Source organism: Procambarus clarkii, chromosome 71, assembly GCF_040958095.1.
Source record: "Procambarus clarkii isolate CNS0578487 chromosome 71, FALCON_Pclarkii_2.0, whole genome shotgun sequence".
Lineage (NCBI taxonomy): Eukaryota > Metazoa > Arthropoda > Malacostraca > Decapoda > Cambaridae > Procambarus > Procambarus clarkii.
Genome location: NC_091220.1, coordinates 13,589,796 through 13,603,759, shown reverse-complemented (window position 1 = coordinate 13,603,759; position 13,964 = coordinate 13,589,796). Strand labels below are relative to the sequence as shown.

General features: G+C 38.6%; 1 long non-coding RNA gene across 2 annotated transcripts; it reads left to right on the top strand.

The window, feature by feature from the left end:
• Positions 1-663: 663 nt before the first annotated feature.
• Positions 664-7,261, top strand: LOC123745665 (uncharacterized). 2 transcript variants are annotated; one of them, XR_006771378.2, is made up of 4 exons: positions 664-762; positions 2,380-2,502; positions 3,804-4,060; positions 6,063-7,261. It is a non-coding gene; the product is annotated as an uncharacterized lncRNA (long non-coding RNA). The 2 variants fall into 2 exon arrangements; XR_011224294.1 differs by lacking the exon at positions 664-762 and adding an exon at positions 770-922.
• Positions 7,262-13,964: the final 6,703 nt, after the last annotated feature.

The following is a 13,964-nucleotide window of genomic DNA, read 5'->3' as shown; positions in this document are numbered from 1 at the left end:
ATCACACTGAACCTGTCCTCAGAAGCGCACATCAAAAGAATATCATAAGCGGCATATGCTAGATTATCCAACATGAGAATTTCCTTTAGAAACTTATGTACGGAATCATTCAGAACCTTGAATACCACATATGTCAGACAAATCATGAAATATGCAGCTTCAGCCTGGAGTTCATACGTAGTTAAACACAAGACAAAGTTACAGAAGATTCAAAGGTATTCCACCAAATTGGTTCCAGAGCTGGGAGCTTCAGTTACGAGGAAAGGCTACAGGAATTAAACTTCACGTCCCTAGAAGACACAAGAGTTAGGGGAGATATGATCACCAACAACAACATTTTCAGAGGAATTGACAGGGTGGACAGACTATTTAGCATGAGAAGAACACGAACAAGGGTATGTGGAGACTTAGTACTCAAATGAGCCGCAGAAACATTAGAAAGAATTTTTCTAGAGTTAGGGTAGTTAACAAATGGAGTGCATTAGGCAGTGATGTGGTGGAGGCAGACTCCATATACAGCTTCAAATGTAGATATGATAGAGCCCAGTAGGCTCAAAAATCTGCACACCAGTAGATTGACAGTTGAGAGGCGGGACCAAAGAGCTGAAGCTCATCCCCCACAAGCACAACTAGGTGAGTACTATGCTGGTGTCTGTTCACGAAGCGCGGCCTGTGCTGTAGCTGCCCCTAAACCTTCTAACAACAACAATAACAAACCAAGTTCTTACATCGTCACTGACCCAAGACCAATAGCAACCTAACGTAAGGCTTGTATTCACGTAGTTGTGCTTGCGGGAGTTGAGCTCTGGCTCTTTGGTCCCGCCTCTCAACTGTCAATCAACTGGTGTACAGATTCCTGAGCCTACTGGCTCAGGAACATTTTCAAAATCCAATGGGTCTTTGGCATTTTCAGCTTCAGTGGGTAGGCAGTTCCATAGGTTTATAATCATGTAGGTTTTTCAGATATATAAATAAATTTGAGGCCAACTGTGATTATGTAGTTTAGTATTCCATGCACAACTTTATATAGGGCAATGCTGTATTTTTTCCATTTTTTACACTGTTTATGTACAGCACAGGATAGTATTTGTTGAAGTGTAAAGAATTTTCTGAGAATGATTCCTTGCTAGCTCTTTGGTGAAATGCTCTGGGCTCTGCCACACACCTACAAATTGTCACTTTTTGTGTGACTCTTCACCCCAGAAGGATCAATAACTTTTAACTAGTCTTGTCCACCTATTGACAGGACTGGAAACTCAATGGTGAGAATACGTTCATATCTTACAGAAAAAAAGTCGCTCACTATAACTCAAATAAACCCTGCAACCTACTCGACACTCCCTGCAAATGATTCTTGGTAATTAAAAAGTCGAGTTATTCTGAAACTAATGACTTCGTCTCCACCAACTACATCAATCACCTCTAGGGGGCAGCCCTATTGTGTACAGGGTCGAAGAGAGCTGACCACTTCATTCTTAAGCCTTGCACTTGATTCACCATTTGCTTCTCTGCAGTGGCTAACAGACTTTTACATTAATTAAGTTTCAGAGCAATTAATTGAAGTAAGACTACCTGTCATAGTGCAAGGTATTTATTGTTTAATAGTTCTCTTCATAGGCATGGTTTGCATTCTACTTGTAGTCTGCTTTGACCTTGTTTTAGTACAATAGCCTTCCTTTGCCTTGATCTGGGAGGATCGATAACCAATATTGGTATCTTTCCCGAGATTTTTGGTGCTTTTTGGATGGTTTGATTCCTCTTGAATTGAACTTGAGCATTGGTATTGCTTTTGGGGACTACCTTCCAGCTGAGACCTTTTCAGCCGAGATTAGTCACCATGTGCTCCCACTACAAATAATTTATGATACTCAGAATCATTCGGGTGACTGTGGATTCATTCAGAATACTCAGAGATTCGGAATCCAAATTACTGAGGTCTTAAGGTGCAATATTCCTATGTACTGTAATGCAAGACTTGCATGGCATTGGGTTGGTTGATCCAGTTTACTGATGTTTCCTTCTCCATGAGGAGTTAGCTCGGGAAGCTACTGAAGGAAGCTTTCCTGGAAAATAAATAAAGGATTAAATAAAATGCCTCTTTCCGGTGGGTCTTTTTGTGGCTCCCTGTCCTCTTTCCTGAGTCTGTTTGTAGTTCATATCAGGCTTGCAAATGGTGTCCAAGCTGGTGTCTACCTTCTGGTGGCAGGGGGGATAAAATGTATTACACAGTACTGTAATAGGTTACTTGTCTTTCTGGGATAGTCACAAAAGAGTCTAACAATTTGTTAGTATTGGCTTGAGCCCAAGGGGAGCTACTGAGAAACCACTCAGAACTGGGCATTTAATTTCACTTAATATAATATTTTTTTTTCTTTTTAGCATCAGTATGAGTGAGGTCCACCAGTACACATTTGTAACAAAAACCAATCTTAATTCTGAACAACGGCAACTTTTTGACTTGGTGAGAGCTACTGGTATCATCATCCATCCTCAGCTGTTCAAGTTAGTACATACTGTAATATATATACAGTGGTTTAATTAAGTATCCATGTTATGGTCCTATTTGATCCTGTGTTTATTTGTTCTAAGTTCTTTTCTGGAATGACCTCCATAGTATCTTCCTGAGCTACCCATCTGGAACCTTGAAAATACCTTGAAAATTGTACACAACACGGTACAACACAGAAGATAACAGAGAAACTCTACTTTAAACAAGGTCAATATGGGAATCAAAGAGAGTTCTTTAATGGGATTGACTGGAATGGTTTATTGTTAGACAATGAAATAAATGAGATGCATGCCAAATTTTAATTTGTTTTAGTTTTGTGTGAAGTAGGAAGCCTGTATGTATATATACTTTAGGCTTGTATCAAGTTCCTCCCCCCCTCCCCCACAAGATTCAACTACTAATCCTTCCTAGGATACAACCCCACAACAGTTGCCTAACTCCCGGGTACCTATTTACTGCTAGGTGAACAGAGGCACTTAGTAAAATGAAACATGTTCAACCAATATTGTCTCTACTGTACCAGAAATTAAACCCAAGCTCCCCCAATTGCGAGTCAAGAAAAAAGCCAACTGTACTGCAAGATATACGCGGAAGGCACCCAAACATCTAGAGGAAATCAGAGAAGCAAGTACTGTATTTCCTTTTGAAATAGGGTTATGTCCATAGTTTTAAGAGCCTGTTATCGCCTGATTTTTAGGCTTTTTCTTCATAATATACTGAGTGATGTGCCATTGATATTTTGTACTTGTTTATAAATACTGTAATGGATTCGAGGAATACTGCCCTGGAGTAGAAGAATGCAGGCCTATATATAGTGAGTTTGTTGTAATATACCTGTACACCTTTCTGTACGAGCCAAGCTCATTAAATAGTTCTCAGGATCTTTTTACTTTCATTGTGTCCTTTACATTGCTAAACATATTATCTTATTATTCATTTAGGGTTTCACTTGCAGAGGTTTATTTACTTTTTCTTGGTTTGCAATTGTTGTTATATATTTACAACATAACTAGGCATTCTTCATGTCACACGCCCACTAATTTCCTGTGATTTAAGGCTACTTGATCGTAGCAGCTCCTGTGTGCAGTCGTGGTGTACCACACACCCAAGAAGAGAACTATCAGTGGTAAAGAGGGAAACTGATGCCAGGTGGTTTTCTAAGAATTTTAGTGTTAAAATGTACTGTATTATATTATTGTAGCGGTAATCATATCCTTTTATCAGATACTGTACTCATGTTTGTATTAAAAAACATTGATTGGCTATAATATCATATTCATACTCCCCATCCCAGGACTATAATGGATCTTCTTGCCCAGAACATCCCACCACATGCACTTGTCAATCTTTTGCGGGAGCTAAGCTGCAAGATACCATTTGAAGATGATGTGATTAATGAAAACATCTTGCAAGATAAAAATATCAGTGGTAATAATTTATAAAATGTTGATCAACTGAACTGGATATCTTTTGCAAGTAGGGAAAATTCACAAGCTTGATGGAAGAAAATTATGGAACATTAGTTATAGTACAAGCCTTGTATTACATTTGGTAAGTAATGATTGTTTGCATGATACAAACAGTGCAAATTTAAAACTGTGATGTATAATTTCTAGCAAAATAGAATATTTACTATTATTATCTTGTTGAATAAGGAACATAATGGCCATATTAGCCAGTTTAATATACTTACGTGGCTCCTGCCGGGAAGGTGCATATGTGTACAGTATGATAGTTCAGAATATTTTAAGGTAAAAATGCGATTTGCCAATTAGACACTATTGATTGTTAGATACAATACTTAATGTAATGTACTTAATGTACTGTATAAACATGGTACTGTACTCAATGCAAAGAATTTAAATTTATGGTGATGAGCTTCAACAAAGCTATATTTTCTGGGGAAGCCCCATATCCACAAGCCGCCTCAGTCCCAGAAGCTACTGTATCTCTTTGAGATGGCTCCCATATACTGTACTAGGTCACATCAGGTCACACCTATTGGGAACCAGAGCCAGGCCTTAATGACCCCCTACCAACCTCACAGAGGAGCAAGGAGCAGGTGATACTCTGTATCCCATTGGGGAAGCATCCATAAAGTCAGCAAACCAATAAAGACCATTGCTGGGTTCAAAGAACCAAAGCCTTAAAACTGCCAAACAAACTTCCCAATGTAAACAAATGATTGAATCTCTCAAAACTAGCATAGGCTTGTTAGCACTAACCCCTTGTCAATAGATGGGGAGGGTGGAGGTCCAGGTCTTCCATAGCCATCCAAGTCAGTTCTGGTGCTGATGTTGATACCTCTGGTTGTCTACTATAGAGCACTCGGGTCCGGGAAGCAAAGTACCTGCCATCCTTGGACTTTGCCCTGCAGGGACCATTGCTTTGTATTATTCTATATTTTAGTTAGCTTCATAAGGGCATTTTCTGTTTGGTTTGTATGGTGTGGACCTGGCTTGTAGATGCAAGGAAATGTATGTGTTCAGGGCTATCTTTCCTGTGTGCTCCATAGCGCTGCCATGCACTGACAAAGTTCTCTTCTCTGGTGTGTTCGAAATTCACTCTTTACAGGCTGGACCACTGGGGTGGGGTTTTTATCTAGTGTGTGTCAGGGGTCACCCAGAACCAAGGGTCATGGCACACCATGGCAGACCCATTGGTCTGAGTGAATATTTTGTCTGGGCAACCACATTAATTAGGCTGTGTTGGCTTATCTGTATAATTCCTGGCAACCATCCGCAGTGCCTGGACAGCCTGTTTGGTCAGTCTTTCAGGCTCTGTTAATTCCCTGCTGCTTTTGGTGCAGTTCATGGATACAGTATTCCCTTCTGAACCTGTTTTTGTCTTGTATGAGTTTGAGGGCTGTTCATCGGCCATGTCACTGGGTGATGATGACTGGGCTGAGGTTTTAATGAGGTGAAAGACAGGACCACCTGTTGGTGGTAAGCCATAACAAGGGGGAGGGGAAGGGTTGTTGTGATTGTTGTGGTTGTTGTTGTGCCCCCCCAGATTTTTGTTCTTAAGGACTTTTACATACAATACTGTAGTAAATTTTTCTCATATTCACAACTCAAATCACCAGACTTTTACATATACTATAGCCCCATTGACTTAACTGCATTTCAGTTTTGAGCATAGCTAAGCTTTTCTATTAACTTTTGTCTATCCTTATTAAACAAATATTAAGGAGACATGGTTGTATGTTCTTTTTCAAAATAGTTTTAGGCATGATCAAGACTTAAAAAAGAAAACCTAGCCATACTATATTTTTAAAATATAGAAGTCCCAGTCTCTCTTTTTCCATGCTGAAAACTCTTTCATTTGGTATATATTGTATTAACATACAGCTTACCTGGCTTAACACATTATGATAATTACTTATTTACTTTCATGACAATTTTAATAAATTTTTGTTTAGTAAAATTAAAGAAGCATTTGCAGTAATCAGATTTAATCCAATACTAGTACTGTACAGTATATATTCTGATGGACTAAAACTTATTTCCTCCTAAAGTAATGAAAAATACCAATAATTTTTTTATTAAAACAGGTTAATTGAACTTGAACTACTGAGAACTTGATTAGACATGTGGTCCACCCTCAGAACAGCACTTGGAGCACATCTACTTGGCTTAATTTGGCATTTTCAAATTGAAAACCAGAAAATTATAACCATACTGTTTGTTCATTACACTGTATTCATGTACTTGTACTGTATTTTAAGATCTTGTAATTCCAAGTTTAAATAATTTTACTTTGCAACTGCAATGATATTTAATTTATTTTATTTTATTTACTAATTTGTAGTATAAATGTGAACTTGATGAATATTCAAACGGTTGGATGTGGGTGTCACGGTCAGTCGGGTTAAATGCCATTGAAGCTGGTCAGTATTTCCATAAATATTCATGTGGGAAGTATGTTGATCAGACAACACACTAGAAGTTGAAGGGACGACGACGTTTCGGTCCGTCCTGGACCATTCTCAAGTCACAATCGACTTGAGAATGGTCCAGGACGGACCGAAACGTCGTCGTCCCTTCAACTTCTAGTGTGTGGCCTGATCAACATACTTCAGCCACGTTATTGTGACTCATCGCCTGCATTCATGTGGGAAGTCTTCCCAGTGGCTAGTGTGTCAGTGAGCCTGACAGGTTTCCTATCCTCGACAGTGCCATACCAGTCCTAATGTTTTTCTCAAGAGTAAGTGATGTCAGTCTGAGAAGATTAGGATCAGATACAGTGTTACGAAACATTGAGTATTAAGTTACAGAAACAACATTTTTGTCCATTTAGATATTAAATTTTAGTTCAAAATCTATAATGTAACAAATCATTCCTGCCAATTTGAGGATCAAGATATGTAGTTATAGTCAAAGAATTTATATCTACTCACACCAGTAAAATTTTACTTTTGTACTAAAGATTAAATATCAAAGTACTGTAACATTGAAATACAGTATAGTTTTAAGAAATTTATATACATGTAATATATATTTCCTGCCAAATACATTTTTCCTAGAGAAGATATTTCAAGAGTCTTATCAGATGAATAGAATATATATTATCAATTATTTTGGAATGAATAACAATTTATAATTTGAAAAGATGAGATACAGTGTGTGTGTGTGTGTGTATGTATATGTGTATATATATATATATATAATATATATACTGTATATATATATACACATACACATACAGTAGTATATATATATTTTTCATGTTAATAAACCTCTATATTCAATATTTTTTTTCTCATTGATCCTTTGCATACTGCCAAATAGCATTTATATGTAACAGGACAAATAGTTAATTTAGTTATAATAATCAATACCTTTCAGTTATCTTGCATCCCATCTACTCTAGCTTTCTCGCTGCACATCTCTGGGTTACACGATCTCTAACCAGATTTTTAGTAACTTATCAATCGATATTCAGCCTTACACCTAATTCAAGACAGTTGCCACTGTAGCTTTTAGTCTTGCAGACTCATCAGCCTCTAAGAGCATTGTGATTAACATTTTGCATTAAGTTATTGGGCCAAATTTTTCTCATCAAAATCCCTTAGCTTTAGAATTTAGGACTAAATGGAATATTTAGTTCCGAGATTTGAATTTTCCCCCAAAACTTTACTTGCAAAGCCTCAATAGTATCATATGACATACTGTACATATATCTGATTATGCTTTAGGCTTAAATTGAAAAAAATATTAAATGGCAACTTACTGTTCAACCCGTCCTCTTAAAAATAATGTCACTTTTCGCTCGTATGCGCACTATGGCCAAATTTGGACGTAATTTGAAATGAAATCGACTCACAAAAGTGACATACTGTTCCGTTTTCTGTTTGAGTCGTCCGACTTACTTGGCAAGGTTAAAAGAGGAAGCTTTCAATTAACGTTTTTCATAACGTTTTTAAACTTTGAGAATTTCTTGCCCATCTAACCTTTCAGAGGACCCTTAACTTACTGTTGTTGAAAAAAATCTCAAATTTATTTTAATTTTTTTTAATTTTAAAATTACGTCCATTTTCGGCCATACGGGCAAACGGCCAAAAGCGACGTTCTTTTTAAGAGGACAGGTTGTACCGTTAGTACCAGATATTTTTGGCATCTCAAAGCATGATGCACCCCTAGCTGAGCCAACCAAGCATCAATCACCAAAGGACCCCTCTGAAAGCCAACTAACTCATTCTTTGTCAGAAAAGGAGGAGCCAGCTGCAAACGAACAAAATGCCCATCAGGGCCAAAAGAACAAAAACCCCACCCTCAGAGGAGAATTTCGTCTTGGTGGCAGTATGAAGTTCCTGGCAGTCCTTCCGTTTTCCTATCACTGCATAGGTGTACTTCTGTCTCTGATAGGGTTGTTCTGTCCTTTCGTGGTTGTTTCTGGACCATCGTCTTCTATCGGATACTGTCACCTCGTATTGTGTGGCGCTGGTGGAGCCGCTCCTGCTTGTGTTCGGTATTGATGGTATGTCTGCTCTGTTTCGTCAGCTGTCTCATGCGCCGCCTGAGCCGTCCTGGTATTTGGACCGGGTGCTCTCTTTTTCTCTCTTCTCCTCGGTTTGTTGTGGTCCCTTCAATTCGGGGTTGTGTTTTCTTCGGCTTCTTTTTTCCTGTTGGCAATGGCCTCTGGGGGTCGGGTTGGGGAGCTTCATGCTCTCCTCCGGCACAGGGGTTTCAGCTCTTTTGGTCCTGTCATAGGTTTGTTCGGTTGCAGTCGTCTCCTTTTTTTCTGGCGATGTATGAGTCTGCTGCTTTCCGGAGGTGTCCTTGGGTTATTGATGCTTGGTTGGTGAGGCTGGGGTGCATTATGTGTTGTTTGGTTGCGGCTCTGTCATTGTCTACGCGTCTTGGCCTCTCTGGCAGTGGCCGTGCTTTGGGTTGGCCGGGTTCCCTTCCCTCCTTCCTATTACAGGGTTTGGATCTCCCGGTCATCCGCAGGGTCCTTTGGTTTTGCCGGTTGACTTGTTTTTGTCTTCGGGCGCATGGCATCCACCTCCTGGGTCCTTCCCTCTTTTCCTTATCTTTGGCGAGGTAGCTCCGGGTTGCCAACAGAGCTCCCCCCGAAAACCAGCATTAAATGTAATGAAAAGCCACTTTCTGGGCCAGTCCAGGTTCCCCTGCATCCCTCCCTCACTCCTGTCAACGGTGTTTTTCACGTATTTTGACATCCAGCCTAAGAACTGGTGAGTGGATTGCCGGTCTAGGGATTCCCCTTCCCGGAGAGGGGGGGGTTGCGTAGACAGCGGCGTGATGAAGTCAGGCTCGTTCGTTAATTTTCGTTTGGGGGAGTTCTGTCCACTCGTTCGGCTTTTGGTAGCAATTTTTCACCAGAATAGGGATTTGTTTTGGGGCGCCTACCTTCTAGGTGCCAGACCTGGTCGATGGCAGACATAGAATGCTCCCAACCACAGGGGGTTTCTATAGGCCACTACTGCTCGTGTCTTTCTGAGGGGGTCAGATTCTGGCTTGTGGTCACTGGTAGGCAAAAATTCCATGCACATTGACTGATGCCAGAAAGTTATACATATCCATATCAGCCTGGATAGCTCCGGGGAGTTGACGGGGCTTCCCCCAGAAAAGTACATTTTAAAATTTTATTGAAAGGTTAGAGCAATGAAAAGGGCATTTGCTTCAGAACTTTATTTTTCAGTGATATGGAAACTGAAATGGTAGACTCTACATACTGCTATAAATGACAATATCACTGACCTTGGTGAATTGCGACAAATGAATTATGTTTGATTTGTAGGCTTTCAAGGTTATTATGTACAGTACTCATACTGTATTCAGTGTAATATTTGATTAAGAATGATGACCAATCACATCTTGAGCTTATTGCAATTAATGAATTCATCATTATTTTCTGGTCATATTGTAAGAACTGATATGGCCAGCTACCTAAAATATATACAACATTCTTAAAGTAATCTATTCATGTCAAATACTAGAAACTAAATTCTCAGTTTGTTCTAAATGTAAAAATAAAGACAAATACCGAGTTTGTCAGTTCTGTCTTGGAAGAAAGTTCAGCTGGTTTTTTCGGTAGGACTAGATTGCTTACAATTAAAGAATACTGCCTTGTAGACTTTGCTAACAGGTTTACATAATACAACACAGCCAAGGGCCGTGCCCATATGCCACTGGTAAAATGATACATAATCAAAGTTACTCCACAAATATAAGGTCTAAAGAAGTTACATAAATATGCCCTTAAATATTTCTGTTACTTTTTTTTTGGTGCACCTTACAAGAAATCACTTACCTCTGAAAACATATGCAACACACACAGGTTTAGTGGGTAAACAGGTTTCAAACAAAAACAGCCTGCATGATCAAGATTTGACTTATGATGCTTGGATGCCATTCAAGCTGCAGAGAGTATAGCAGAGGTTCCAGAACCTACCTTGGGTAAACTCTTATGCACCCATGTATGTATGCCTGTATGCAAGTATGTATGTATGTGTGGGTTTGTATACATATACACACACACACACGGGTACATATGCACATACAAACACACGTACTCACAACTAAGTGAGTACATACATGTGTGCATGCAAGTACAATGCACACAAATCTGATAACAAAAATGCACACACACACACACACATTAAATATTGTTTGTAGGGCGCACACTGCTGCTGCTAGAACCACTAATCATAGTGTTATACAGGCTTTCTTTGAGAAATCAAATATGCCAGTTTGGACTATACAATTTTTTGAATAAATAATACAAATATCTTTTAGATACGTATTCAAATATCATTTATGGCCATTTTTCCAATATCATAAACACTAATATAAGCCATAATAGGCAGACAAATGATTTTAACCAATTCCAATTACTGTTTGACAGTCTAAAACCTACACTACCATACAGATAATATAAATTATGTCGGGCACATTTAAGGACCTGACGGCGCAAAGAATAAATAGCTTATTGATTTCATAAGTAATCAACTATACAAATATCATAAACACCACATCCAAAGACAATGACTTATAATAAATATAAGATATATAGAACAAAGTTGTATGAAACATTGCAACAAAGCACAACAAATCATCACAGTAGGAATGTTGCGGCTACTGGTAAGAGTACTGATAAACATAAAGAGAACCAGTTAGAACCAGAGAACCAGCACAACCAGTTATTCTACACCAGTACTGGAAAGATTTTTGTTGTTTTCGTTTTTTATCCAAAGAATTCTTACAGTCTGTTATGTTTGGAGACTTAATTTAAGCATGTGTGTGTCCCTGTGCCTCTGCACCCATCATGTACAGTGCAGTCTGAATGTGGATACAGTATATGATTAACTTTGTTGCACATATACTATGTATGCTAAAATTTTAACATACATTACCTGCATACACACATACATATATATACAAATATTGTGTGAATGTATTGATGTATATACAGTATGTATGTATGTATGTGTATATATATTATACATACAGTAAATATATACATAAACACCTACTTTTATACAGTACTCATACACATACATACAATACAGGTGCACCTCAAAAATCCAGATTATATCTTTCTAAGCCTGATCCGGTTTTCTGGACATTTGCCCTTTTTTTGCCTATTTACCACCACATTTTCTGCATTTTGTTATAGCAAGAGATACATGTTTCTGCATATTTAGACAAATACATATAAACAGTGATTTTGGTGGGGGGTATAATTATTATATCAATATACAAAAAATACTGTATTTGTTTACTTACATTTTTGGAGCAGAGATTGGGCTTCTTAACCCAGTGGTAGCAGGATATAGTTATAGTACTGTATAGTGTGTGCAGTGCAATACTAAGCCTTTCACATCATACTGTAAAGTACTTGATGCTGCATAAGCCACACATAAGCAGCATTATCCAGCTGGTCATATTTACTTGACTGCAATGTTTTTGTCACCACTTCTTCCACCACTGCTTGCCTTCTTACTGACAAACTCCATGATATCTTTCCTTAGTTTTTTATATCCAAATCGGTACTATCTTGAGGTTATCTTGAGATGATTTCGGGGCATTAGTGTCCCCATGGCCCGGTCCTCGACCAGGCCTCCACCCCCAGGAAGCAGCCCGTGACAGCTGACTAACACCCAGGTACCTATTTTACTGCTAGGTAACAGGGGCATAGGGTGAAAGAAACTCTGCCCATTGTTTCTCGCCGGCGCCTGGGATCGAACCCAGGACAACAGGATCACAAGTCCAGCATGCTGTCCGTTCGGCCGACCGGCTCTGCACTAGTACCTGTGACATACTCTGCCAATCATTTACTTGCCACACCATAATCTACTCTCTCTAATAACTACCTTTTTATCCATGGTAAGGAAGTTCCTTTTACCTTTACCGGCTCCATCTTATCCACTCTTGCTGGATGACATGGTTGCAAATCGCAGATAATTACTGGTGTATATATTCAACATGAACTCGGTGAAATGGCTCCAGTAGCAGGAGGTCATACTGCACGCTCACACAGGGAATACAAACACGCAAGCACTAGCTCACAGTGCTAGAAATGCACCAAAAAAATGCAAGAAACAAACTGTTTTGTGTAATTTATAGTGCAGTACAAGCTTCGTGAAACATTTCTAAAATATAGCTACATTATTTTTAATACTATTTATACACAAAGAAATCAAGATTAGGAAGAATAAGAAAAATACTGCAATACAATTTGAGGAAAATTATTTTTACATTAACTGTTGCTGGATGTCACTGCCTCCCTCTCCTGGAATTCCTGATTTTGTTTTACAAACCTGAATTTTGAAGAAAAATCCCGGAAGCAGATTTGGTTTGAACTTTATAGAGGAATCCCCTAAATCAAGGTCCAGATTTTTGAGGTGCCATTGGATATTAAACTCTTGACTTTATAATAACCTACTGACAGAGAGAAAAAAAAAACATACAAAATACCATGAACAAAAAGAGTACAGTATTTATAAAATTGACAACAGAATATTTTCCCTAGCCATCTTACTGTATTTAATGTTTTTTTTTATCTGTAAAGATATTTCTTACTGTACTGTATTTTCTTTATCTAAAGTTTCACTTTTATAATTAAAAACAAAAACTATTTTTAAAGTGAGCATTTTCATGAAATAGTAAGGACCTTAGCAACAAATTCATTACCCACTTTGCAAACACAACAGCGAGCACAGAAACCTGAACCATAGCTGGACCATTGGTTACTACTGGACCATGAACCACAGCTGGACCATTGGTTACTACTGGACCATGAACCACAGCTGGACCATTGGTTACTACTGGACCATGAACTACAGCTGGACCATTGGTTACTACTGGACCATGAACCATAGCTGGACCATTGGTTACTACTGGACCATGAACCACAGCTGGACCATTGGTTACTACTAGACCATGAACCACAGCTGGACCATTGGTTACTACTGGACCATGAACCACAGCTGGACCATTGGTTACTACTGGACCATGAACCATAGCTGGACCATTGGTCATAACTGGACTATGAACTCTAATGAACATAAACACTACTGGACTATGAACCCTTCATGCCTTGCAAGATGTACCCTAGAAAAGTGAGAGATGGCATAAAGGGCTTTATTAACAAAAAATATATATGTTAAGATAATGTGACACCTGTATCAGCCACTATGTACAAATTGATAAGCTATACATTTAAGATTTAAATTAGTGAAACAACGAAAGAAATGTCACGACCTATAAATCTCAAACTGTGAATTGCAAAATTTGATGCGTATTACTACTGGCACACCAGTGCATTACTGTACATGATAAACTGGAACTCCAAGATCACTACTTCTCAATTCATTATGATCTTATTGAGTAGCATTACTGATAGATTCATGAACACAAATAAAGAAACAACTATATTGTAATGCATGAATGAAAGTTAAGCACTATGAGAGAGCTAAATAAAGAAAGCG